The sequence below is a fragment of the Centrocercus urophasianus genome, unplaced genomic scaffold (assembly GCF_019232065.1).
Source record: "Centrocercus urophasianus isolate 14NV4802_14NV808 unplaced genomic scaffold, USGS_Curo_1.0 seq_16, whole genome shotgun sequence".
Taxonomy (NCBI): domain Eukaryota; kingdom Metazoa; phylum Chordata; class Aves; order Galliformes; family Phasianidae; genus Centrocercus; species Centrocercus urophasianus.
In genome coordinates, this window is record NW_024884711.1 from 18,810,274 (window position 1) to 18,837,638 (window position 27,365).

The following is a 27,365-nucleotide window of genomic DNA, read 5'->3' on the forward strand; positions in this document are numbered from 1 at the left end:
ATATCTGGGCTGTTCTGCTAATGTATGCAGGAAACTGCTGGAATGTTTACTATGCTGCTCTTTGCAGCATAGTGTTGTGAAGCAATTAACACCTTTTCATGTTACTGTTTTTCTATTTACACATTCAAGAAATAAGTAACTGAACTGGAACAAGCATTTTCTACATGAATGTTTTTACCTGCTCTTACTAGGTAAATTACTTATCAATGTCATTAGCTTTCATTTGCACCTTTTACACTACCCAGTCATGAAATGTTTCCAGTTTAGAATTCCCTAGAGAAGAGTTCTCCGAAAATGTTCTTTGAAGAACATTTATTTTAGCATTAGAAAAGATAAAAGCTCCAGATTTATTACAAGACCTTAGATATATGGAGTATAACTTGTTGATTTTAAAAGACAGAACAGAAATTTGGAACGCCAAGCCTGAAGAAATCTTAATGTGTCATCAAGAAAAACAGACAGGAACTCATCAAGCATTCTGAAGGGCTGACAGCAGATCAGCCACTGAATAGGTTATGATGTGGAAATGCACTTATTTGAACAATTGTTTTTTATGTTATATTAACTGGATGCATGAGTATAGCACGAATCCGTATAACATCAGTACCACAAAGCAGTACAGATATCTGCACATTCTGCTGCAATGTATATAAGACAAAACTGCACTGGATATCAGTTACAGAGGTAGTAGATAGATTATAATTTGTATTACACTCCATCCTCTTAATTCTTCTGGAAGGACATGTAAAACAATCCTGTCTGTAGATGCCACATGAGACTTGGTTTCAGTACTCTTATTAGCTCACTGGTCTGTGATTAGAAATTTTGATGGTACATGAGCTAACATTAAGTGATCTGATAGTCATTAAATTAATGACAGCAAGTAACACAGAGAGCTTCATAAATTGAGTTCTGCATATTAAAATGGTTTTCCATTTTTGCAGGAGAAGCACTTTTTATTCTAGGATTCTTTTTTTTCATTCTTTTCACATGACTGCACAGGTTTGACGTTTGTGGGAAGGGAGGAACTGCTCCTATTGCTCAGTTTTTCCATTGTATTGTGATTCATACCTGAATATGCTTCTTTCCCTGAATAAATAGATGTTTCAGACTATGTCTTATGTCTCATCCTCCGTGAATTGAATTTGCTGAATATGCAGATTTATAAATATTTCTGTGACAGCCTAAAGCAAACCATTAACATTTGCTGTGCAAAAGCCATGAGATTTTTACACAGTTACATGTAAAAAGATCTTCAGATTCACATAAGAGGATTTAGATTTAATTCAAGTGACTTTATGCCCTAATAAAAAGGTATCTTCTCTAAAGAAAGATTTAGCCTCCACTTATAACTGGTGGAGAAGACAGATGTGTTTAGTGGATTATCTGTCTCACAGAAATGCCTTGGGTTACTGATAGACTTTGGACTTAGATCATATTGTTATGTGCCACGTAACACCATGCCATAATACAGACTTAAGAGTTAGAAGATTGGGAAAGCTCAAAACCAGTGGAGTGAGGACTGTGCCTTTCATTATTTTCTTTATATCCCCACTATTGCTTAACTAGAACAAATTCTTCAATTTTTAAATATTCCTTATTTTTCCCTGATACTACCAGTGTGGCTTCCATCAGTCTCATTTTCTGCTTGTCGTCCAAGATAGGTGAGCAAAATACATCTCAGAAGAGATGATACCTCAGAAGAAATGATTCAGTTTACTAATTCCATAAAATTCTCAAATGAGAGCAGTGGCTAATTCATGACTAATGATTTATAGACCACTACACTCTCTACTCTTGTCTGGTTTGCTGGTGGCCTTTTGTGCTATACCATCAAATTTTCCTCCGTAGTTTCAAATCTTTTAAAGTTTTTATCTAAAAAATTCCTTTAAAAATAATATTTTTTTCCTTGTTTTGTTGGGTTTTTTTAATTTTTTTTTTTTCCCTTCCCAAATAAGAGTGACATACAAGATGTTGGTCCAGTTCTATCTGGGCTAAAATGCTTCATGATGCAAAAATATGAAGTAATACGGAAACCAGAAAGATATTTTCTCAGACTGTAAGTTATATGCATATATATTGGGCATTTTAAATGTGCAGTTCTTATGTTGTCTTTAGTGATTCTGCCATCATGACTACAAGCCCAAGACATGCTGAGGGGTTATATTTAGTAAGCAGCTGACAGTGAATCACAAACTCAGGGAATTCTAGTGGTGGAGCACAAAGAAGAACATTGCTAATCTTTATGTGTTCCCACAGATAAAGTCAACATCTTGAACACTGACAGACTGCATACAAGGATGCCTCATTCCCAGTTGCTGAGGTGGTTTTCCTGCAAAACAAAGACTGGTTAAAACACTATGCAGATCCTCAAAAAAAAATCAAAGGCCCCTGGCTTTATAAGCCCACTTTACTGCCTGATTTTGAAGTTTTTGTTTTCAATACCAGACAGGTTCAAAAAGAATGTCTGTTTTTGTTTCAGCTAAACTAATCCACACATAACATCCTTTCCCACTATTTACTAGACTGAAGCTATCAAATGAAGATATGATGTCTGTGTTTGGGTTAGTTGGTTTAAATTCTAATGACCATGATGTAAGCACTATAATCAAGAAAAGCTTGTCTGTCTTTGGATTTGGATATCTTTGCCATAGGCCCAATGTGTACTTTCTAGCCTTGTCATTAAACTGACCGCAGCTCTGTCTAATTTTCAATTAGCAGTAAGCTTACTATAGAAAGCTGTGTGGCCCTAATTTAAAGCTAATTTCATAAAATTCCTTGTTCTTTATTAACAGTTTATTAATATTTAGATAAGTAACATCAATTTACAGTATATGCTTTGTTAGACTGGAATTTCCCTGGTGCGCTGTTTTTTTTTTCCTTCTTTTCTCAGTCCTGGGTTTTGGGCTTGGATTTTAATTTTTTCCCCCAAAGTGTCCATTAACTCTCTTCACATCCAGTGTAGTAAGGCTTTTGGATAGGGTCACTTGAGAAGATCTTATTTCAAATTAATGTTGAAAATGTCTAAGAAAAAATAAGTTAAATGAATCTCTTTTAATACTCCAGTTTGTCTGTATACTTGCTTGTCTTTATGGAAAGTTGTAGAAGGTATACATCATGTTCTATCAGGAGAAAAGATCTGAATTTATATTAAGTACCAAGAAAAAAAATTCTACTACTGAGACATTCTCAAATAGTCTACTCAATAAACTCTATTTGGTACTCTTAAATTACATAGGACCAATGGGAAATAAATTCCACAGAACAAATATTCATTGACAAAAAGATAGATGGTCTGATGCACTTTGTCTCTGTTTGAAAATCTCAGATACACTTAATTCCATTACTGACAATATATAGAATTTTTCTATAAGGTTATACACAAGTTATGTCTAGCCCACTATCTTGTTTTTGACAGGAAAACATTTCAGATGCTTAGGAGAGAATATAAAAAGGTTTGCTTAGCTAATTTACTTAAGAGTTAGCAAAATGAGATCAACAAAAACAGTAAGAAAGTGACATGTGATTTCTTTTTATTACTGCTTGTCTAGAAAATCCTGAATTAAGCATTGTCACAATCATTAAACACTCTTTTTCCCCATTTCATCCTTGTGAAGTTTTTATTGCTTTTCACTGAGGAGGAATTTTCTTGAATCAAATCAGCCAGACCGTTGTTCAGACTGCAGAGAGATTATTTGCTTATGACCATCTTCAATAAAGTGCTTACTTTAATTGTCATGTTGTCCCGGCGTCCTACAACTGCTTGCTTGCATACATGTAAGGTTCTTTCCAAATGACAGAATACTGGTCTGCCTTTGTTACTTAAGTGTTATTTATAGCTTTACTACAACTGATTAATTTCTAGGGAATTAAGTATTCTTGCATATTAATATAAAGTCACCTAATAAAGTTTTTTTAATCCATTCATAAATGAGATCAAATTTTCAGCGTAGCAAGTAGTACCCAAAATTAAGTTTGCAAGAACAGGTACACTGAAAATTTAGTTACATCTAAACATATGCAGCACATCTAGTATCACATCAACAGTTGCTGATGACAGATTCCGTTACTTCATGTACTTGTGTTCAAAAAAGAGTCATCGTTAGTGTAAGGCTGGGTTAAGATACATCTAACTGAACTGGGAAGAGCTTTGTTTGTTTTACCTGCTATGGAGAAAAATCTCTAAGCTTTGGTGTTAAGGCTACTTCAACACTAATGAACAGGTTGCAGAAGCAAATAAAACACTTGCACAAACAGGCAGGCATTTATCCAATTCTGCATGCATACTGATGGAGATGAGCAGAAGAAACTAAATTGAGCTGGAAGGAATGAAAGCGCAGAATGTGCTTGTCTGTGAGCCAGGTCCAGCCCATTAACACAGTGCAGCTATGACTCACTGAACACTTCTTAACTGTAACTGCCAGTGAGCCGAGGTTTTGTAATGTCCCCAAGGGCCACAGTGAGCTTGTCACTGACTTCTCTGTTTCCAGGCACAGAGCAAAGTGTGAAGCTGCCATCCAGCCAGCAAAGGAAGCCTGCCTGTCCAGATTTCCCCTTGCCTAAAGCACACTGAAAGTGCCAGCCCAGCCAGCTGTACGCCTCTCTTTCCTGGTCCTCACATCTGGAAAGCAGTGACACAGATGCTTTGCAGGCCAGCCAAGTTTGAAGTGGCTGCACTGACTGAAAAATAACCTTCCAAGCTGTCCAAAAGCCTCTGAAACCATCAGACTAACTGCCCTGACTATCTTAATCCTAATTTTCTCAAGTTTTGAGAGACCCAAAGGATGATCATAGATATTTACAGTCTCCCTTGTGCAATTCAGGAGCAGAGCTGGCTACGAACCAGCTAACTCCCTGCCATTTGACTGTTGCTTCCCATGTACCATTGCATGGAATTCTGTTTCTGCCAGTAAAGGCAGAAAACTCCTCCCATATAATATAGCCCAGTGTTATATTTTATTACTTCTCATCATGCCCTTATTATTTGTTCAGCTTTGAATTGATCACATCTAGTTTTAGGCACCTAAACCTTAACTGCCAAGTCAATGGGTCTCAGCTTCTCCCTATAATCCTTGACAATATTTAGACATGTGCAGATAGGGTTTCATACCTCTGTATTCAAATGCTTATCTTAAAATGCATCAAACTGCACTTAGGAGGTGGTTATTCTATCAGGGAAGATCACTAATTTAAAACAGTTGCAAAAATTTTAAGGGACAACACTGGAAAACAAGAATACAGCTCTGGTTATGCACTGAAGAGCAAACAGAAAAGCAGCTGAAACTGTGCACTCCGCTATGCAGCCAGACAAAAAGAGCAGTTCACTGACAACTTCTGGTTCCCAATCTGCCAATTGGTTGCTGTTGCAGCTTTGAGGAAAATTAGTAGTTTTATGCAGTGTTCCTGAGAGAAAACTAATAAGCAGCAAGAGTTACAGAAGTGGAAATTTGCATTGCTTGATAGTAATTGTAGGAAGGAGTTACTTGATTGATTTCAGAGCTTCAGAAGGTACAGGGAGAGGTAGTAGACTATAGTTTTCTATGCTGTGTAAATCTTCACACATGGCTGAAATGTAGTCACTGACTTTTTTCACGTAAGGAAATCTTTAAGAAATCGTTTAAAGTTTACAAAATATATTACTGCATAAATATATCTCAACACATAAAGAGCTACAGAAATTTCTGGAGCGTATCTTTTTCTCTTAAATTTAGTTTACTGACTGAGTACCTATCTAACTGTCCTGAGAGATTACTATGGCTTGTCTGAACCACATCTGAGAGACAGACGTTGCCCTTTTAGAACAGAGCAGCGTTGTTTGCAATTCCAAGCTCAAGTAATCAGTTTCAGTCACCTCCAATGGAGACAGGAAAAATTTAAATCTAGTCAGGTACTGAAACACTGGACCACAAAGGAAAATGAGGTGATTTTTATTTCTTACCTTAACACCTCTTAATTAGGGCTAAACTTATCTCTGTTGCAGTCTCACTGGTTTCCCTCTGCCAAACCACACAAGACATGAACTTTTGGTGGTGCTATAGCTTCCACAGATTTGTGAATGCTTTTATTCTGACAGCTCCACAAGCCCACTGCAAACCTGACTAGCCTTACAAGAAAATGAAATAATTTAATGGGAATGACGTAATGCTGTGTGTGTTCAGAATCTTACATGCCAGTGTCCTGCAAAAGCCTTTCCCCCTCAGAAATAAATTATAGATGTTGAAGTCTGCTGCAAACCACCCACACACATTCAGCCTTTTTCTTCTCCCCCTCACGGGCTTGTCAACAAATTGGATCAGAGAATACCCCATGTACATGTGTTCTTTGCTTCAGACAAAAACTGTCTGCATTATCAATATGCATCTGAAAAGTAGAGGACACTTCAAGCAGAAAAGCAAAGAACTTCTAAGGCCAAGTGTTTGTGCATTGCTTTAGGGTTATTTTTACCTATAAAATAACATGCTAAATGTGGTTTCTTTAATGTGTTTTACTCCAACTTCATTCACCTATAGACATCTGTGTTATATGGCAAAGTAAAACTATAAGCAAAATCAGGATGAGGAAGTGGAACAAACTCATTCATGTAAGCCTTTTTTTTTTAAGCAGAAGAAAGGAAATACTTACATTTTTTCTTAGTATTAGAGCCAACAGTTAAAAAAAAAAAAAAAAAGAAAGAAAAGAAAACACAACACCATACAAATGTTGAAATAAAAACTGTGATGTTTATAATGAATAGTAACTATTGAATGAAAGCAAAAATAGAAGAGAGCAATGTTTAAAACTTCTGCTTGTTCTTATTATAGAAGATGACTACACAAAGCAAACCTAAAGAGTGGGATAGGATTTCACATTTTATTGGCATTTGGGGAAACTTTATACTCTGTCTCTGGAAAATCAGAAAGGGAAGTGGTTGCAAGGAATCCACATAATACTGTATGGGAAAGCCAGTTAGAATTTACAAGGGAGTGGACTGTGCTGGTAAATCAAAAGTTTGCCAGATCACATGGTTCACAATTAATAATAGTGGGGTGTTCCACCAGCAAGCAGTTTCTCCATTTTCTTTTCCTTTATTGCCATTTTATTCCCACTAAGCCACTAAATTATTTTACTTAACCATTGGTGCAAAATATATGCTATTAGTAAAAACATATCAGGTATATAATGAGAAGCAAATAAGCCTATTGCAGTTTCATAATAAGCCAGGAAAGTTTCAAATCGTAGGATGTTTTGTTTTGTTTTGTTTTCTTGCTAGGAAATAAGATTTTATGGCCAAGTGTTATGAGAAACAACTATTCACGAGAATCAGAGTATGAATACTCAGTTTGGAGGTTCATTTTTACCCATATAGTACAACCTTATGTCTGTGTTCTTGACTTGGTGCCAGTTCTCCAGGTATAGGAAAAGGATGTTTAGGGATAGCTACTGACAGAATTTAACTAACAGATTAAGTCTGGGAATTATTTTGGTTTCTTTACAGAATGCCAAATATCGCCATATGTTGCCCTTGTATGTGACCATATGACTCTTGAGGAACTAACTAAGCAGTACCATTAAACAAAGCACATTGCCTTATAAAGTGTAAAGGAATGCCAGCTGCCTATGTTACACAAAGCCTTTAGCAGTAAGGACTCATATACACAAGGACTGCTCTGAAAGTAATGCCTTCTATTTTATTATGTTGTCCCTCAATGTTGGAGGCAGATGTTGATGGTAAAACAGCAGAAATTGAGCCTTCCCATCAGTATTCAGTTACATGTTGTTGCTGTGTGACAGATGGCAGCAGAGGAGCATCTGACAAAATTGCATCTAATACAGAAGTGCAGATGAAGAAAAGGTGTAGAGTTGAATTCCTATGTGCAGAAAAAACGGAACACATTAACATTCATTGACATTTGCTGAATGTTTATGTAGACCAAACAGTGGATGTGAATACGGTGAGACAGTGGGTGGTGCATTTCAGTAGTGGCAACAGCGACATGAAATAGAATCCATGCTTGGATGGCCATGCAAATTTTTATCTGCACAGCATGTAGGCTCTTGCTCATCACTGATGAAAATGCTGGGCTAATGGTGGTGACTATGTTAAAAAAACATTGTTTTGTAGCTGAGAATTTGTTCTATCAAATAATGTTATTATGTGTTTTGTGAATAATGTTGTTTCCGTGGAAATAAATAGGATGCATTACTTTTGGAATGACCTAAACGTTTCTCTTGCTTGGATTAGGTTTGGGGTTTGTGTCAGGTAAGCAAAGCAGGTTTGAATTTAATCCTAATGATTTTAAGGGCCAATTGAAACTTCAGAAGTCAATCCAATCCCAAAGTGAATTAAGAGATGTGCCATTTGCGGATTAGATTATCTCCAGAGGTCCCTCCCAACCTCAAGCATTCTGTGATTCTGTGAAAATCAGCTCTTAATCCTTTTTCTCTAGGCAGAGAAGTTACCAACTTTAATTTACCAAGGCTTGAGTGATGAGACCAAAACATCTCCTACTTCTGACAAACACATTTCTGTCATCTGCAGTGGAAGAAACAGCAGGGAGAGTCATTTAAAACAAATGCAAAAAAAGGAAGCTCAAATTCAAAAACCCATCAGAAACCAAAGGAAAGAAAATGTAGACCTTCTTTCTAAGGCTAGCCAGAAGTTGGCTTTATTAAAGCAATTTTTTTTTTTTTTTTTTTGGTGCTTGCATCATCAGTTCTTCTATAATAGGATTGTGATTGACAGATTCTTGCGGGAATATCCAAGAATACTGCTAACGTACAGTTTTGTAATAGCAGACTGCAATCAGAGCCTGAACTCAAGTCGTTGTTGTTTATGACTGTGAGCCAGAAGCCCTGGAATCCTTATTTAAGAAGAGCTGAAGATTTTGTGGCATACTTCTGGCAACAATACTGCAACAGAGGTATATCTTCAAAACTCCGTTGGCAAACGTTGTAACATTTGTGGTAGTCACTTGACAATGGAAAACCTTTGGATGAATTTTCAGTTCGTAAATAAAACAAAAAGGGCTCATACTTACACCATCGTGGCTGCTGAACCTGGCCATTTGTATAATGTTCCCGCTTGCAACAGCATTCCTTAAGATGAGCAGTCCATCATTATGGAACAAACACATAATTATGGTTACAGAGTTGTTTTGACAATATTTCCAACATTATTGCAACCTGCTCCAGACTTTTTTTACATCAGATGGTCTCAGAAATGTCACAAGTGACATATTTTGTAAACATATTGAGTTCTTTTCTTATCTAGAAAATAAGACTGATCCAGTGGTATTTACGACAGTTACTAAAACTGATTTTACTGACTTATCTGTACACTAGCATCAATGCTAGTGGCTGACTTCTAGACTACAGAGGACTCGTGATCTTAGTAATTTTGAGTTTGTGAAAGACATTAATACACTAATCTTGTATGTCAGAATTACCCAGGTGTATGCGAACTGCTGAGTCACGGCCTGAACCTCTGATTGATCACCTGAGGTGAGCCATGAGCCAGCCAGAGGAGCACAGGTGAAGGCAATTCACCTGTGCTGCCGGAAGGGGTGGAGCCAGGCTCCATCCCTCCTAGAGCTATTTAAGAGCTGGCTACCAGTGGGGAAGGCTCTCTTCTGGAGGTTGCATTTGCTGATGTTTTGTGGTGAGCCTAGCCTAAGGGTAAGCCTTCCATTTTATTCTCTTTTGTTATCGTAGTCCACTTCGCCTAATTCTCTTGACTATATTGTGATTGCAACATCTTGATATCCGTTGATTATACACCAGGGTACTCAGTTCACTACCTCTACTAGTATAAATAATTTAAATAATAAATAATTCAGTATATATAGAAACACATCCAGGCTATTTTTTTTATAACAATCATGAATCTATGTGTATTATTTTCATTTGTTCTTGTAATCTTACAACTCCCATTCATGTACTTCTGGATTTTAACACTGTAAGACGCTTTCTCTTTGTATATAGGCCACTAATCTTGTTTCCTGATGCAAAATTTTCATTTTTTTTTTTAATTAAGTGAGTTAAAAGTAATCAAAGTTCTGGATGGTAGTCTAGTGTGAAATTCCAAATTTAAAGACCTCCCTGATGAAACCAAGGTCTTCTTGCAAATTGTAATGGCATAACAGGGAAGAAACTTTTTTTCTGGAAGGAAATAAAGCTTATTTATTTAAATCTGATTGTGGCTCACAGCTAGTGGTTGGATGTGATTATATCAATTTGCCAAGTCATCACTTGACCTTTGTCCTTTTCCAAGACAAGTTCCAGCCTTTATTGTTAACAAGCTACTCTCCTTTAATTAAAGATGTACTCACAGGCAGCCTTTATACAGAGCCATCCATTTAAATGCCTGAGGTTTCTGCTAGTAAAATATGCTAACTCTTTGGCTTCTTTTCTGAGAAGCTTCACATTCTACAGATATTAGTAGAGCTTCTAGGACTATTAAAATGTAGAAAGCCCCATTGTTCTAAATATCATATAGTTTTGAATACTATTTCATTCAAATCAGGCAACGTTGAATGCTGGCCATCAGGAGTTTGTTTATTGTATGCCTAGTCACTCCCTCAGAAGCAGAGATCTGGGATATGGCAAGGTGCTGGTATGGATATCCACCTCCACGCAAGTAGAAATTTACTTACTAACTTATTGCATACGCCATGCAAATTCAGTCATTTAGAAAACAATCTACTAAAAAATAGAGTGCATCTGTATGAAGTGATGAGCAAGCTTATGGTTGGTGTACTGAAATGTGTCACTCATCTCATGTTACTTTTTGGCAATACATAGATCCTTTCTATGAGAAAAAATATTTAAAGTTCACTTAATTTTAAGATAATCTAAAACTAATTTAAAACTCAAGACATTTTAAGACACTGACAATACTTCTAATGTAATAATTTCTGAGCTAAAAATATTCTTTTTGTATCTCTGCTGAATCCATTTGCTGGCTTATTGACTGATAGATTTTGATATACAAGCATACAGGAATACAAAAGTTCCAGTCACGTTATGGCTTTAGTCATGCCACCTGAGCTTATTAAGTCAACTACTTAATCTGGAAACCATATAGTTATTGCTTTGTACTTCTTTGAGAAGAGTTTTGTGAAGATTCAATTGGTGAGTTTCAGGAACATACAGTCCAATTATAGTGTCATCAAAATGCCTTATTCTGTGTTCATGCTGCTATTATAGAGTTGGCACTTGACCAGCTGTACTGATGTCACCCTCAATTCCGCATGCTCTGTATGACCTAGCACAGCCTTTCATGCTTGTTGAAATTTTCAAAGGAGTTATAGACTAAGTGCAGACATATACCTTTTCCCTATAGAAAAGCAACAACAACAACAAAAAACATGTAAAGAATACAAAAAATGCACACAGTCAAAAAGGCAGAAAACCAAAGAGGCTGAAGTTGGATGTGAGTAAATGTCAGAAAAGAAGCCTGTTAAAGTCTTACCTGCAAAAGGAAATGTTAGTGAAACTAAATCACAAATTGTAAATCATTCTCTGTCAATCTGCAGGAAGAATGCTTTAACTAGATAATTTTTTATATTTAACCATATTACAAAGTAATAGCTATATGCTTTATTTTCCTCTTTATATATATATGTACATATAAATATTTATATGTACATATAAATATTTTGTGGTAAATCTTCATAAAATATTCCAAGAGTACCAAAATTTCAGAAATATCTTCAAACATCAGTAAAATTTTAGATGACATCAGGCAGAAGTCTGAGGGGTCAAGGGGGTGGGAGGAGGAACTTCTTCAGGATTGATTTTATTTATTATGTTAGAAATTTGCAGACCTCACCTGCAAAGTAAAACCTGGATCAAACTCAAAAGCGAACCTGCAAGACAGTACATATAAACTGCAAGATTGTCCTCAGACGAATGTCCCATGTAAGAGAGAGAAAAACAACATGAAAGGACTCTCACTTCAATCCCGGACCTTAGATTATGGCTCTTTGTAGGGCTAACATATTTTTACTGGGTTAGACTATTTGTTTGAGTACTGGTTATAAGTAGGTGTGTGCCTAAGTTAGCTTTTCAGATATTTATTTCAAAATAAATTGCAGTTGGATGTTGCAGTTTGTCTTTTTTTGTTTGATATAGTTTTTTGTTGGTGTTTTTGTTTTTGTTTTTTTGTTTTGTTTTGTTTTTTCCATGTAGCAGTAATACAGTAGTGTGAAAACACCTGGAAGATTTTAAGACATTTCCTTTTATATTAATTTTTCTTAATTGTACCACTTGAAGATCCTTTAGAATGAGAAGATTCGAATGTGTAGTTTGGAAGTTTGTCAAAACTTTGAAGGAAAAATGAAGAATAGGATGCTTCTCACGTAAAGCCAGAATGAAAAAGGTGATAAAATACATGCTATGAACCTACATCTTAATTAGGAAAAAGATTGTGTATTTTAAAGGACAGATGGAAGGAAATATGAGTGAGAGAAGGAAACAGTGGAGCAGTGTAAAATGGCGCAGCTGAGGCTCAATAAAGATGCCTAGTCCAAGCAACAGAAATTTCTTCAGTATTTCTGTAACACATGGTATTCTTCTGACTAGTACATTTTCAGAAGCATGACACCCCACAGTGCAGCCTTGTGTAGTCCTAGGGAGGAACTGAGCCTTGTTCAGCCATGTTACCATTACACACTGCCTTGCAGTATTCCATTACAAGAAAGAGTGGGAATTCATTAAAACGCATGGTGGTCCAAAATGTGCACAGAAGGCAGTCACAGAAGGAGTTACTTTTATTAGGAGTAAAATTTTCTGTGTAATATAATATTTCCCAGCATCACTACCAAGAGGGCAAGAAGAATCCAAATGGAAAATGTAACTGCACACTGTGTGCCATATTTGTATTCAAGTGCACATGCTTGCACTCATTATATACGTAGAAAATGGGGGAATTAAGTTAACACATGGGAAATATTCTATATAAGAGGCTTATTAGCAAGGACTACTCAACATCTCTGGAAAAGTTGACAAATTCTGAAGTAATGGTTCAATCTTATTAAAAGTTTTTTTTTTTCAAATTTGCATGCAAGTCTTTGGGATTATATAGGAGCATGAAAAAGCAATTGCACTGAAGAGCATAAGCATTTCAAATGTGGGGCTATAATAAAAGACAAAGGGTATAAATGTTTACATCTTACTACTTCTTGTTTTAGTATGCACATTCTTGCTGACTTACCCACATCCATTCTGTCCATTCTTACTCAACATATGTGTCTTTTTTTATTCTCTAAAGTTACTTACAGGACAGTGGAAGAATGTTAATCATGTTTTTTGGTACATTAATTTTTAACTTTACCTCTTGTTTTCTGAGCAATGTCAATACCAACAATTAAGAATCCTCCATTAAAAGATTTCTCGGCAGTCTCCTACTTTCCAGTATAACCCGCAGCCTTGAAGGCAAATAATTGCCCTATACAGCAAACCACATAGTTTTTAATGCAACTCTATCATGCTGGAAAGCAAATTTGGCAGCAAACTGATTTACAGTTTCATGAAGTCCCAGGAGATTCTCAGGTACATTTGTGCTTCATTATTTATAAAACTTGTTTGATAGATTTGAATGGTAATGCAGTTTTCTGTAAGATCGGGGTTGCTTTTAAGTTCTTGTTTGCAAATCTGCAGTCTGACTTTCATTATTAGATTTATGGTAAGCTTTTTGTCCAGCACCAATATGATATTTAGAATGCACATTTTTATATATGAATGACTGGACTATTTTAGAGGATAAGTTTTATTTAGATTTCATCTCTCATACACCCATAGATTCTGTTATGCTTTGCCCCAAGACTATGCTTAATGTTGTATTGAGATACCTGTGTGCTGAAATCTTTGTTACTCTGGAGAGTTTCAGGGTGATCATTAGTGAAAGTCCAGCAGAAATATTGCCTGGATATGGATGGCGTATTTCACGTTCCTTATCTATACTGTTTTGTCAGTGGAAGTGATACTGCTTCCTCATGGGCATGTTTCTGTTCTGTTATCTTCCCAGGAAGTGATGAAGGCCTTTTGTATTTGCTGGTGGCAAGTATAGTAAGGAAGTTTCATGAGTACGAAACACAATAGTTAATTTCTACTTATACGAGTAGACTTGCTTTTGGAGCAAGAGAATGTGGCAGCCTTAAGCCTCTGTTTTTCAGGTTCAGCCAGCATAGCTGGAAGATAACTAACATTAATGTCTTATCTCATCACACAAAAAGAAAAACTAGTTGGCCCTAAAGCTCTTTTTTTTTTAAGGACTCCGTCCCATCTGACTTCTTATCCTAAAAGAGTGAAATAGAGTCTTCTGTCAAGAAAGTTGGAGCAGCTCTTGGACATCATCCAAATAAGGAGGAAAAATATAAATCAGGTCCCCAAAGAGGTAAATACCTTCACATTTTATAGCTTACCTGTCTTAGATCACTTTAAGGAAGTCCTGAAATAAGGATGGATGTGTCCTGATCTAAATAAAGGAGAGGGAGAGATGCAACAATGTAAGCTGCATCTTGTGTTTTGAGTAAATGTATTGAACAGGATACTGTGAGTGGAAGATTAAAATCTTTCAATCCTTTGCAGACACTACTTTCATTTAATTAAAAAAAAATCTCTCTACAGCAGCTTGCCCCAGATCACAGATAATTGTATATTTATTCAATGCCTTTTGTCAAACTCAGAAAGTCCTATTGTATTCAATTCATTATCCTAAGTAGAACGGCTTGTACAGACTTTTTTTTTTTAGAAATGATCTTGCAATAGGACTAAAATTCACAAAAAATAATTTCTCAGACGTATTCTTATGTAAGTCAAGTTTGTCAAAAATATTAAAAGTTTCCATTTTTATTTCAAAAAAGGTAAATTTTAAAATATTTGAAGTATGCAAAAATCTACTAGTTACTTCTGAAAATAATAAAATAATAAAGGCCCTGAGCTCATGAATTTGGAAAGCCCTCTTGATCTGAAAGGAGTAAAATTCTCTTTCCAGTGAAGTCAAATGCAAATCTTATTTAGTGCTAAAAGTGTTGACTGAGTCTTCTGCTGTCAGCCTTTTTTCAAGGACATTTTAAACACTTGATACAAAAGGCATCCTTGTCTTTCTAGGCATCCTTCCTGAACTGAATATAATATTAAACTCTGTGCTAGGATTCAGTTTTCAAACTACAAGGCATAAAAACCATCAAGATGTACAATTACTCTGCAAATGGCATGTTAATTCCCTGCCCCTAACCCTTGCCAGTGGAAATTTTATTGATATATTCATTGGTAACATTTATTTTCTGTATTTACTTGCCAGCACTTGTCTTTCCTGACTTCAAAGAGACGAGAAGAGTTTTCATAATTCTTTTCTCAGGGCTGAGTACAGGAAATGGGGAATCTACGCACTTTATCAATTTGGCGTCTTTGTCACTGTAGCACTAGGGGAGAAAGAAATGCCATGATAGCTAAAGCTGAAAGTCCTAGACAAGTAGAAGAGCCAAGAAAGGATAAAAAACAATTCATCCTGACATAAAAGTTTGCTTTTCATTATGATTGTGTTGAGCAGCAGGGGAAAATTGAAGTTTGACGTAAAACTCCAAGCTACAAATTATTAAAGTTTTGCATCAGGAATCAGAATCTGTTTCCACTGAAATCAGTTAAAAGAATCTTGACTTGATCTTGTGGATAGGCTCTCCGTATTCCTCAGTGTTGACATGTATACTACTAATAAGTAAAAACAATTAATTTTTAAAATATAATTTTCAATATATGTGTATATATATAAATTCTAGAAATACTTAAGTACTCAGTAAAAGATTGGCATAACTCTTTAAAACAAGTTGCAACAGATGGCGAGACTACTTTAGCTGCTGTGATTTCATTGTATTTCTGAATCAAGAATGATATTTAGACAACTATGAACTAAGCTATGAAAATGAAGTCAAGATACCTTCACTATTAGGGCTATTAGTGCTATCATTTGAAATTTCTAGTCTTTTAATTACCATCAGTCTCATCTCACCACACTGAACATTTTATTCCAATTTAGGCTCTCTCAACAGCAACTGAAGAAGGGCAAAAAAAATCCATGACCATGAAATAGGCCCTTAGTATCAGAGAGTAAAATTGTCTTCTGAAACAGCTATCTTTCTTTGAATGAGGAGATTGAGATGATTACCTTCAACCAGACAGTTAACTTCTAGACGGCTAAAATTGGAGGGCATAAAAATAACCCATAGTATATATAAGACAACATAATTCAGAGTTGAGTTTACCCATTTCCTGTTTTTCAGATGATTTATATTACCCACCTAATGCCCCTTCAGCTATGTTTGACTTGAGCAATATATTTGCCTAAAGAGGCAAGTAAGGACATTCCAGAATATATCCTGAATAGTTCTTTGTACAAAGTGCTTATTTCCTACTGTGAAATCCTGCATTTCTATATAAATTCTAAATTTAATTAACTCTGTTTCAATACTTTTATCCTTGAAACTTTTATACCCTAGTGGAAATCAATATTTTGCAATAGCATTTTCATGAAGCTTCCTTCAGGGCTTTTTTTTTTTTTTTTTTTTTTTGTCATATCTTAAGAACTAAAATTAAGTAAGGTTAATCTTTGGTTTTTGATTTCTTATAAGAGAAACCAAATGTGTATATAAACACATTTTGTCAGATTCCTTTACACTTTCCTGAAAGAAATTCCCTCTAATTTAAATTCAAAATGTAATTCAGATAATGCAAACTGTTATTTAAACCAGTTAATTTATGCAAAATGAATATACTGAAGCAATCATCTGATACACCATTTTTATATCTCATTAATTCTATACTTCTCTTCATCTTGGGTAATCCAAAAGTTAATGTCTTCTTCCCATAAATAATTTCCTTCTTTTTCACATGTTCTTTAGTAATTTCCTTTATACTACATTTTGAGCCAAGACTCTTTAATGCTGCTCAGTTTCTATATTATGGATATTGTCCTCCATCACTGCATTTCCAAGGATCTGGTTTACTTCATTTATTTACTTATAGATGTCCTTGAGAACTTTTTACAGTTTGGATTTACAATTTTCTGTATTATCTCCCATAAACATTTCAGAAAGATCTGAATATAATACAAATGCATAAATAGTTAATTTGCTAATATTAAGGTTCCGTAGAAAAATGATAGATTTCAGTAGGAAAATGCATGTCTTACTGTGGAGAATTTTCCTATTTTCTAGTTTAGAGATGAAAATTTATGAAGTTGTCTGCAAAAGATGTCATCTCAGTGAAGGGTGGTCTATCTGCACATTGATTCGAGGCTGTACGCTGAGGGACACTTAAGGTCAATTAATACAATGAACTGAGTAGAAGAATAAAGATACAAGATGGAGTATCTTTATGTCTGACTATCAAAAATCTTTCAAGATTTGTGAAAATGTAAATGTTAGAAGAAATCAGCTTCTCCTATAAAGCTTATTACTTCAAAGATAGAAGATGTGTCTGTTCCAAGGAGTTTAAAACCCATATTACATACTTAGCCACCAGACCTTTGAGAATGGGACATATTCCTCGCAGAAACCAAGTCAAGATTCACAGGATCACCCAGGAGTGGGACTGGGTAGTTTAAGGTTTTTTTTTTTTCAGGTAGGCAGAGTCTCAGGTACTGGTGCTTTCCCCCCAGCATTATGTGCTCTGTGCAAAGATTGCTTTCAGAAAAAAATATATCATTTTTTTCAGTTACCATTCAGATTCAAGTGTATCTTCCCAGCTAGTGTATAGTAAGAATGAGAACAAAAGTTTATTAACTGAACTATAGAAATTGCCTTCAGTGGCTGCTGCTCATTACTATCTTGTATTGTCAAAGGCTTTCAACTTGATATTGCTGTGAGTTGTGCATCAGTAGCCTTACTGAAATAATCTCAAATTGATGGTAAGTAGTTATGTCCAGGAATGTTAGGGCATGGAGAGTGGGCTGGATATCACATCTCTATGGGATACAGCATGAAGCACCTCACTGACAAGAACCATGTCATGTTCCTGAACAGTGCAGGACTAGATATAGAGAAGGAATAAGGCAGCCCTCCTTTGACCAACCTCATACAGAGATGGGATGTAACAGCAAAAGGCAGGTTGCTCTCTGCCAATTCAACTCATCTCCTCCTCTGTGGGCCCAGGGCCTTGGAGAGCCCCAGTGCTCCCAAAATTATATAAACTGAGCTCTCCCTAGAGCAGGGTTGTGCCTTTGCTGCTCACCGCAGTCTTAACACTTTGGATCTGGACAGAAAATTCAATGCAGGGAGGTCAAAACTAAGCCAATCTGAACTTGAAACCAGGTATATAAACACTGAGGAGATGTAGGGATGGGGGGCAGGGTCTTGAAATTACTGCTGTCATATAAATACATGAAACCCCATAAAAATATTTACAAGACACAGCTAATCTCAAGATAACATTTTTTGGCCCTTGTAAAACTGACTCATCAATATAATGGAGTATATTTTTGGTTACTTTATTTTAACTTTCTTTTCTACAGTTAATATTTACCAAGTCTCTGGGGCCTAAAATTACCTCACCCTTTTGCTTCAGGTCTACAGCTGCAGTTTCTTGCCTTACCATAGTAACATCTGGAATGCAAAGTTGTGTTTCCTTTTCTGCTAGGAAAATAAAAGAAGCTGAAGTAGCAACTGCCACCAAGAGACAGATAAATGCCTTTATTAATGATTAATTAATAACTTAAACATATATTACTGGATGAAATGTAGGTGACTTTTAGGTATTTTGGTACTCCAACAGGCAATAAGTCAACTATGGTATCTGGTTTATCTTCAGAATATACGTGCATCTGAGTTTATCAGATTAAAGCAACTAAGATTCTTTTTTTTTTCAATTGGCTTGAAAAGAGGCTGGTGACTGTAGAATTTTCTCTATTGGAAAGTTCAAAATCTATAGGACATTCGAATTTCATGAAATCAAGTTGAACAGCCAAAAACTAAGATGCTGAAAATCATGAATTCTTATTGAAAATTCTGACCCCTCTTTATTTAAAGAACTCTTAAACAGAACAAAAAACTGCATCCCTCTCAGCCAGGAATTATATATCTTGAATAATGCCAAGAAATGAGGTATAATAAGATGAAAAGCCTTGTAGGCCTAGAGATGATAGGGCCTGGCTTTGAAACAGCTTCTGTGATCTATCCTGTTACAGTGCCGTATGACTGGAAGGAACTATAAGGAGCAGTCTCTTCCAATAGTTACACAATGACATATTTTTATTACTTCTGTTACTATATATGAAAATCACTGTACCCATAATGTCATATTCAGTATTTCTGGGGTAGAAATTATTCTCCTATTTTATCCTTGAGTGCAGGAGTGTAACTAACTGCTCTTTTTCTTTTGGCAACACTGCTATTACTTAAGCCTGACAAAGTTATTACTCGGTTATAAAGACAAAACTTGGACACATAGTGAGTGCTGATATCAGATGACAGTACCAGATTCCTAGGAGTATAAAATATTGCTAATTATTTACCTAGTCTCAGAGTTTAAGAAGGGGCAATGACATATATTACTGTGTTAGAGGATCTCTAACTGTTCTAATAGATCATGAGGTTTGCTGGAAGAATAATGGAGAAAGTTGTATTGTCTTTGAAGTTATTTCAGCTCCGTTAGAACTTGGACTACACACCTCCCCTCATTATGTAAACTAGAGATTCCTCAAAGCCAGAAGGGAACAGTGCAAGGTTGAAGAAGCTCAGCAAATAAAGTTTGCATATAGAATTCAATAACTTTCTTTAACTACAAGGGGGCCAACACCTTCAGTAGGCAATGCAGTAGAGTAAATTCATGTAGCTAAGCTCTCACGTCATCACGTCTCCTGATATTATCTCTTGGATGGATATTGCTCTCAGTGAACAAGGGGTATCTGCTGTTTTTGTAATTCTGTTTTTGACATAGTAAATTTGAAAACTGGTGTATAAAGATAAACTAAAATGGAAGTCAGATTGGACTGGAAATTGAAGGGCCCCAAGATCTGCTATGTTCTTGACTCCAAGGCAACAGCATTTTTCAGTGGAACAAGGTAGACAACTGCAAGCAGCAAGAGAATCTAGATTTAACTTACTACCTCATGTCTGTTTGAATTTTTTTCTTTTTATTTCTGTCTTTGACTTTACTTTGTATTAATCAGAACCAACTCCAACACAAATTCCTATGTTGACAGCTCAGTGATGGCAACTGTGAAGTAAATGGGAAATACATGATGACTTGTTATAAAAACTTCATCACAACATTAGAAAAACTCTTAAATATGTATGCCTTGAGCCAAGAATGTCAGTGAGACCATACTGTCGGTCCTCTTCATTTTTATCCACCATGAAAACTAGCATGAGAAAGTGGTTTCACAAAGCAGTTAAATAGATTTCAAAATTCCTTTGACAGAAAGAATGCCAAAGAGTTGTTTTAGCACACCAGCTTCTTTCACATTATATCCTTTTAGTAGCATCAGGTAGGAGAGGAATGGATAATGAAAGCTTACACTGCCAAACTAGGACCTCATACATGATATTAGCAGAGTAACTTTGATCTAGAGGAAGAAGGAAAAAAAAAAAAAAAAAACAGAAATGTGGTTAAGGGGAAGGATTTTTTCCATTAATAATTTAAAAATAAGTAATATGTCATTGCATAAAGATGAATAAAATCTAGAATTAATAAGATAGAACAGAATTTAGTGTCCCTACTCTAAGCGCTGAACATTTACATATGCCTGCCAACAAGTAGAGAGTGAAGCAAACTCTGCTATCAATACTAAGTCAGCTGGATCAGATCACTCTTCTACAATGAACATCTTGTATTGAACATAATTAGCTGTGATGTTTACAGTACTGCCAGTGACAGTGTAACTCAGATTACTCTATATTTTGATTGCCAAAACTGTTAAAGCATTTATTCTGTATGCTAACAAATTTTAGGTTTGGGAGGGGGGATACAGAAATCACAGTATATCAAATGGTGCATCCTATTTTAAGGCAATACTGGGTTAGAACTTGTTTTGGGCATACAGCATATGATCCTATTTCTACTGGAGCTGAAAGCAAAAGCAAAACAAAAGCATTCTGATTTCAGTTCAAGCAGAACACAGTTCATGCTTGGTGGACATGTCTATAGATATCAGCTGACTGAAGCTCTGCCACGTATTATTATTCACCAGCTAATCTAGATCATCAGAATTCCATGAAATCATTCAGCCTCAGAACACTTCTTTACAATTATTTTAGGTAAAACACAAAGCAGACAACTGAAAATTTTATTCAAATAATTCAGAGGAAATTGAAGAGCAAACACTGGAATAATATGGAGCTGGGTAAAGCCACCAGGCTGCTAGACTTTCACTGGACCATGGATGTTCCTCACCACTAGACACAAGGAAAAGAATCTCCTGTTTCTTAACTCTTGTCTTGCTGTTTGGAAATCTCACTGGTGAGTACTTAGTTGAGCTCCTAGATTACACACTCAGCCCTAAAATATGTTCTTACTAGTTTCTGGTTTTCCTGACTAATTGTTGGATAGATAGTTCCTTCCTTTTTCTAAATTCTCTTTTTACTAAGGTGTTCAGTTCATGAAACTTCACCAGTGGAATAGGTCTGTGATGCAGAACAGCCCTGTTTCTCTCTGTGGTCCTCTTTACATTGGATTCTTATCTTTGTCCCTTGTGTCTCAGAATTATGATAGAGGCTTTGATTACATGGCCATTTAGCACTGGGCAATGGCCAAATATTTATCTTACAGATATGAGCTAACTAGGCCAGAAGCACAAGCATGTTTCCTATGCTGATTTCAATAAGTTATCAGATTGCACAGGTAAATAGACATCCAGAAGTTTCCCTATCAGAAAGTTCTATCTTAATTCATTTTCACAAGGGATATCAGATAAGGTAGTATAGGAGGAAAGATGCAAGAGCTCTGGTAAGACGAGAGAAAACAAGGGGTCTGAGATTGAAAATATTGTTACTTTGAATTTTCTGACCTATTCTGACAGACTGCATTCTGAATATTTCATTTTTTACTCATATAGGATTCAAATTCCTTGCTTTTGCTTTATTTTCAAGAAAATAAAATTTAAAGATTATAGGAGAAAAGGAAATCATAGAATCATTGAATGGTTTGAGTTGGAAGGGACCCAAAGGATCATCAAGTTCCAACCCCCCTGCCACAGGCAGGGCCACCAACCTCCAGATCTGGTACTAGATCAGGTTGCTCAGGGCCCCATCCAGCCTGGTCTTAAAAACTTTCAGGGAGGAAGCACCCACAACACTCTGTTTCAGCATCTCACCACTCTCCCTGTAAAGATCTTCCCTCTGACTCCAAAAGAGAGAAGCAAAACAAGGAAAAGGAAGCAAAAGGTGGTAACTTCCTACAAGTCCATCTTTACTGGAACTATGGAATTCTTATTTAAATTGCAGCCTGTTTTGGTTTTTTTTTTTTCCTCTTCTACAAGAATTATTCAGTACAATATGTAAGTAGCAGCATAATCAAATAAAGACATAATTGCAAGTTCTGGTGAACACTATGTCCAAGTTATAAATGAATTCAGTGAATACAATACTCAATTAATATAACCTGTTACTAAACAAGCCATCTTTTGAAATTTTAAGATTTATATCTTTGCCTATGCAAAATATATTTGCATGTAATAAAATTATAAAAATAACAAGGTAAATTATAATAGTCTGTAGACAACACAGAACCATGCTGATTGGTCTTTTCCCTGAGTCTGGCTGGCAAGTTTCCTGTCATGATCAGGGAGAATAAACAAGCATAGATCCTGTAACTTCATTTCCGCTATCATTCCTTTGGTACAGTTTTAGGCAAGCTGTCTTTCAAAAGCTGATACAATAAATAAATATAATCTGGACTTAATTTTCAGTCAGACTGCTGCTGCTTAAAGTCACCAAACAGAAGAATCTCCTCTCACAAGAGAATCCTCTCTTAGCTTTAGAAAGCCAAAAAAGTGCTAAAGACTTCTTGAGATAATGTAGAAAACAATAAGATTCATTCGACACAACAAAACATCCTTTCTAAAGATGAGTGGAAAAGGGTTAAAGTCTTTCCTGATATAAAAGAATTCAAGTGTAACTAATTATATCAGCAGAGAATGTGGTTCTTTTAAAGTCAAATATGTAGAATCTGGGTAGAATCTGATATAGAGTAAAACACTAATTTTACACTCAGCAGAATGTCCAAGTAAAACTACAATGGAGAAAACAGCAAAACTGCAGCTGATGCAATGAGAAGGAAACCCTGGGTAGCAGAAAGCTGATTAGGTACATATCAGTTTACAAAACCCTTTATTACACATTCAGTCACACAGAGAGTCCTAAAGAAAGTCCAGAATAAGAGTTTAAAATTGCTAGAAGGGGAGAAAACTTACTGCTACCTGGAAGACGTTGTCAGAGAATGCAAAAAGTACTAGAGAAGTGCTAGAAGGGGGAAAAGTAAAGAAGGAGGGAAAAAAGTTTATCTCAGTCAGAAATGGCATAAGCTATGCTGTGTATGCATTGGTGTTCAGCTCCAATCAATCAATCCAATTGAAGACATATCAATTTGAGCTAGCTTTCCTAAGAGATGTTATTTGGGCCAGCTTCAACATAAGCACACAGAAAGAGAAGAGATAAAAAGGAAAGGATAGCATCAGTGTAGTGAAAAAGTATTATTGAATCAGATAATTAAAGGCCAAAAATTCCTGTCAAGACAGACCAGTCCTGAAATAGTGAAAAGGTAGTAGTCTGGAGACATTAATTTTGAAAGTGATGGAAATCTAACAGTTTAATGAGCACAAACATTGTGTGTATCCCTTCACTTATCAGAGCAAATGTGGTCTTTATGTATGCTTTGTTGACTCTGAAGTGTAGATACATGACAATTACAGGCAGACACAGCAATCAGACAGCACATAGCTGTCACAGAGATGTTGAAGGAATGATGGTCTACTTTACATAGAACAGAGGGTATCTGATTTCTGTATTGTGCATTTGTGCCCTGTGCATTTCAGTCAAAAGGAGATGACCTAGTACATATGTCATTGGACATTTATTTATTTTGTATCCTTTACAGTGCTAATCACCAAGGGGCACATTCACTACTAATACCTCCTGCTAATGTATTCGGCATACAAATTCTTTAAGACTGTCTTCACTAAGAAGGCATAACCTGGATTTCCTGGTTGAATCTGCTAACAGCTGAGATTGTCTCTTGTGTGTCCAGATGTATATTAGTTTTCTTAAAGACTCATAAGACCATAAGGTCCATAAGAAAGTGAAAATTTCACTGGGCTCATTTGTTGTTCTAGAAACTGAACTTGAATATTAGACACAAATACCTGTAAAGTACACAAGATGCAAATTAATCATTTTTTTTAAAAAAGTATAATATGCAAATGAGAAGAAAACCAAAATTCATTGTGATTTTTCAAGTCTCAAAGTTGTGAAGAGCTAATTTGGAAAGCAATAACAAACTTCTCATCTCCAGAGAAGCTAACAAAATTTTGATGAGGCAAAAAAAAAATGAAAAAACTTGTAGATGTTAAGAACTGCATATAATTTAACCTGAGAAAACTGACTTTCAAATTACTTTACCTCTAATTATGCATTAGAGAAAAGATTCTGTGCTTGCTCAGGTAACTACTTTGATGTTTTTAGATGTGAGTTTACACCTATCCTATGGATACAACTACTTATCCCTGAGGATAGTCCATTTTGGGTGCTTTACCATGTGCTCATGAGGAATAAGAAAACATACATGAGATGCGAAATATGAAAAGAAGCAATTTCACCATTTGCTTGTTCTTTCCCTCAATTTCTTAACCAGTAAATTACACTTAGAAGTTTATGAAAAATCTAGTGAAAACTTTCAGAGTTGGCATGAAAATAATGATGATAATCCATTAACGATACAGATTAGATGTGGTAAATTTGAGATTTGCCTACTACGTTTCATAGTCAAACAATGACTGACTATTTGAGACATTGTTCCTATAGCTCTAGTTTTTCACAAGTGTTTGTAGAAGTGACTGTTAAGAAAAAAAACTGGCCTCACGAGGATAACTTATTCTTTCCGTTCTGAGCGCATACTGTTCTAAATATTTCAATTATCAGCTCAGAGAGAAGGAACTGCTATTTAGTCATTCAGCTTGCCAAATATGTGGTATACTGTCTGCAGAGATGTACCATTGTCAATCTGTTATAAAACCAAATATCTATTCTGGTATGTCATTGATGCATCATTTTCTGATGAAGAAAGGAGTAAAACAAGAAGGAAATCAAAGAATTGTTGTCTGTGTTTTAGTGGGAAAATCTTCTATAAGGGACCTGATGATAGTTGATGAACTGGTGAGCTACCTTGCCCTGCAAGGCATATCTAGTAACAATGACATAGTCAGAAATTATGTAATTAGTTCCTGAGATTCACTTCTGATTTATTGACATTTTTATTAATTATTTCATTGCTCTTCATTTTAGTAAAAGGAACAAAAAGTTGAACACCTGGCAAATAAGATTGTGAGGTAGGAAGAGTATATAGAGAGCAGAATAGACAATATAATAAATGTCTTCATTTTCAGATTAAATTTTAAGGGATCAAAATTTTGCAGTGGATAGTAAAATTCTTATCTATAATTCAGTTAGCACTGCTGTTTAGAAAATGTTGGCACCTCCAACATTTCCATGCATTTCTTATCCAGTCACATTGTTCATAAAAGTTACACCTCTACTAAATTTTCAATCAACTCTAATTAAAATAGTTTTAGTTTAATATGATACTTTGAAGATTCAGGACTAAATTAACAGAAGACCAAGAAGGCTCCACTGCCCGAAGACACTGGAAATGTGCCTGGTTCTAATAAAAGCAAGTATGATTCACTCCATTTAAACCTTCATAAATGACAGTCTACTCATTCTGTTATTTAGCCATCACTCAGCAGACACTAGCCTTCAAACATGCTAAAAGCCAAGCAGAACCTTCTCAGTAATGCCAACAGATGAGTTAAAAGTTCCACTGTTTGTTCGTGCTGAAGGGAAGCCTCAAAGAATTCAATGCAAGTTACAGCTGAAGATTCCCATGGCTCATTCTCTCCTAGTGCTTAGCAACAATAATATAGTGCTCCACAGTTGCAGAACCACTGTGCCAACATACATAAAAGATTAAGCTATGGGGGGGTTAAAGGAAGGATGTCAGTTATATTTTGGGGAAAAAAATGACAGCAGTGGCTCACCAGAGAGTGTTATGGCTGACAGTCTCCATCATTATCTTATTTGTTAGTATCACAGCCTGTAATTAGAGTGCAGCTGATGTGCTGAGAAATATCTTTTCCACTATTTACAGAAATGAGGAAAGTACTTATTCAAAACCTCGTAAGATTTCCAAATGATTCAAGTCTAATGTTAATGTTACCATGTATTTTGCATTAAGAAAAATGGATAGGTTTCTAAACCAATATTTTTTCTAATTTGAGTTACTATTTCCATGGTTCTATTCATCAGTCTGAAAAAATAGCGCAGAGGTGTCACCCAGTAAGACCTACTGTGCTTGTGAAATTCTGAAACTGCTGAGCTACAACTAAAAATCTGTTTCATTCAATACAGTATTAGAAATTACTTGCTTGACTCAGGATTATAAAAAGATTTATTTTACATTACATCTTTCTTGAGCATTATGTCTTAGTTGTGGTCTTTCTTCATTCTTTTGCAGGCATTACTTTTCATAGCAAAAGATTTTTATTTGTATGAAAAGAATGTCATAACTGAAACTGCAGAAAAAGCAAGCCCAGAACACCTCAAAACCCACTACATTACAGAAGGTGAGATTTATAATTCCAGGGTAAGCTCACATAAACAGTTTCTACTTGAATAGTCTCAGATGCAGATAGCATTGCCTGGAACTATTATCAAGGGTATCCTTACCTTTTTTTTATCATGTCCCATACTGTATCGTGTCTCACAAATAATGGGACCACAGCAGTCCCTGCAGAGTCATTGAGAGAAGAAAATAATAGAAGCAGAAAGCACTGGTAAATCCTTTCTTGTAAGTTAAAAGTTTTGCAATTTGGCACAGACTTTACAAGCAATGACATAATGAGTTTTATACTTACATGATCTAAAAGGAAGTCCAAAAGTTAAGAACATACATCTTTTTGGGGTCAGATTTAAATTCCTGGGACTTTCAAGACATGAAGAGTGAACAGCCTGACTATTGAAATATGAAACTTAGCATTATCATCATGCATATCCATCACTTTTGTTTGTTAAGATATCTGAAATAACAGAAATTGAAGAGAAGGCTCATGGTAAGCATCTGGCATGCACTGGAGTAGTTGAGATATCTTCAAAAGGAACATATTTTCAAGAGTTCATATACAA